This window comes from Ictalurus punctatus, chromosome 8 (genome assembly GCF_001660625.3).
Source record: "Ictalurus punctatus breed USDA103 chromosome 8, Coco_2.0, whole genome shotgun sequence".
In the NCBI taxonomy this organism is placed as follows: Eukaryota; Metazoa; Chordata; class Actinopteri; order Siluriformes; family Ictaluridae; genus Ictalurus; species Ictalurus punctatus.
This window is the reverse complement of record NC_030423.2, coordinates 26,393,903-26,396,402: the sequence shown is the minus strand read 5'-3', so window position 1 is coordinate 26,396,402 and position 2,500 is coordinate 26,393,903. Positions and strand designations below refer to the sequence as shown.

The window sequence follows — 2,500 nt, the reverse complement described above, 5'->3', positions numbered from 1 at the left end:
GGACCCCCTGGATATGTTTCATTGACCCTTGACCCCCTGGACTCCACTTTAAGAAAAACTGCTCTATATTAATATACAGTACCAATAATATTCGTTTTGCTCCCGTCTAGAGCATGCATGTAGCCACGCTGGTCTAAAAACAAACTCTAACCATGCACATCATGTCTCTTACAATTGTTTATTAGAGTAATGACAAATGAAATTGTGGGTATTCGATGTTGGGTTTGTTTTAGAATAAGGCAATACTATTTAATTTAAGGTGCTAAACAGATGACAATAAACTCACACGTAACAAACTACAGATTTTGCCACATAAAGACCTGGTCACTTAGGGAATTTGGGAATTAGTAGGAAAGAAAACCAACACATCCTTCAACATAAACATCAAAATATTCAGTATTACCATTAAAAAAAAAATAAAAATTCATATCATTCCACTTGGCAAAACACTGTATTTATTCTAAATTCAAATGAACCATGACAAGTGGTTAACTTTTATCAATTGGCTGTCTGACGTGTAAAAATCAGGGACTCGCCGTTTTTTACTATGGGTTTCATCTTTCACCTTTCACGCTTGTCCATATGCACCTCATGTTAAATTGTCTCAAGAAGCTGCTGTATATATATATATATATATATATATATATATATATATATATATATATATATATATATATATATATATATATATATATAATATTTGGCCTGGTCAAGATGGATGCAGTATCTTAAAATGTGACACCTGTCACTGATTTTTGTATATATTATTTGTGGAATGCCGAAAAAAGATATATATTAGAAACATTTTTCTATTCTGCAAAATAAAGTATTTTTAAAAGCATGTTATTATGACTCAATGCTCCATATTTGAGAGTTTAAAAAGGAAACAGGTTTAAATGCATCCGCTGTTGGTGTTCACTACTGGATCATGGCCACTGGATGGAGTCGATGTCCATAAAAAAGAGTGAAAGGAAACCGTTTCTGTGTCTCTTCTTCAAACAAGTAAGTTCAGGATGGAGACATGCACTGATCGGCCATAATGTTAAAATAAAAAAATAAAAAAACACCTGCGTGATATTGTGTAGTTCCCCTTTGTGCTGCTAAAACAGTTCTGTCATGGACTCCACAAGACCTCTGAAGGTGTGCTGTGGTATCGTATCTGGCACCAAGATGTTAGCAGCAGATTCTTTAAGACCTGTAAGATGCGAGGCGGGGCCTCCGTGGATCGAACTTGTTTGTCCGGGACATCCCACAGACGCTCGATCGGATTGAGATCTGGGGAATTCGGAGGCCGAGTCAACACCTTGAACTCTTTGTCATGTTCCTCAAACCGTTCCTGAACAATTTTTGCAGTGTGGCAGGGTGCATTATCCTACTCAAATTAGGCCAGTGCCATTCGGGGTGCCACGCCATTACCATGAAGGGGTGTACTTGGTCTGCGACAATGCTTAGGACGGTGGTTCGTGTCAAACTAACATCTACATGAATGGCAGGACTCGAGGTTTCCCAGCAGAATATTGCCCAGAGCATCACACTTCCTCCACCAGCTTGATTCTTTCCATAGTGCATCCTAGTGCCATCTCGTCCTCAGATAAGTGACACACAAGCGCCCAGCCGTCCACATGATTTACAAAAAAAAAGTGAGTTCATCAGACAAGGCTACCTTCTTCCACAGCTCCATGGTCCACTTCTGATACATGTGTGCCCATTGTAGGCACTTTTTTCAGTGGACAGGGGTCATCATGTGCACTCTGACCGGTCTGCAGCCCCATCCGCACCAATCCGTGATACACTGTATCGCCTGAAACCTTTCTATATTAGCCAGCATTAACATTTCAACAATTCATGCTACAGTAGCCTTTCTGTGGGGTCAGATCAGACGAGCTAGCCTTCGCTCCCTACACAGTGGCCTGGCAGTTAAGGCTCTGGGTTACTGATCGGAAGGTCAGGAGTTCAAGCCCCAGCCACTGTTGGGCCCTCTCCGCTCCAGGGGCTCTGTATCATGGCTGACCCTGCGCTCTGACCCCAACCTCCTGACATGCTGGGGTAAGCGTCAAAAAGAATTTCACTGTGCTGTAATGTACATGTGATCAATAACGACTCGTTATCATTATCATAACATGCATCAGAGACTTGTGCCCCATGACCCTGTCACCGGTTCACCATTTGTCTTTCCTTGGACCACTTTTGGTAGTTACTAACCACTGCATACCGACCTGCCGTTTTGGAGATGCCCTAACCCAGTCGTCTAGCCATCACAACTGACTGTTCAATGACTGTTCCCCCCTGTTCCCCCTTGACGGGTGCCATTTTAAAAAGACAATCAGTGTTATTCATTTCACCTGTCAGTAGTTTTAATATTACAGTATGGCTGATTGGTGCATTACGCTGCATTCTTGGTGCCTTGTAAGTGGTAATTTGCAGGTTGTAATAATGTCTTTTCCCCATTTGACAAGTCGGGTGGCGTTTTGTTGTGGTTTCTGCCAACTTTAGGCATGGA

The 2,500-nt window shown here is 41.7% G+C and overlaps 1 protein-coding gene across 2 annotated transcripts in view; it reads left to right on the top strand.

The window, feature by feature from the left end:
* LOC108269222 (A disintegrin and metalloproteinase with thrombospondin motifs 2) overlaps positions 1–846 on the top strand; it is a 137,405-nt gene extending 136,559 nt beyond the window's left edge. For both annotated transcript variants that reach the window (XM_017474944.3, XM_053682082.1), the window contains one exon: positions 1–846. This exon is cut by the window's left edge and continues 1,470 nt beyond it. The gene's annotated coding sequence lies outside the window, so the exon portion shown is untranslated.
* Positions 847–2,500: the final 1,654 nt, after the last annotated feature.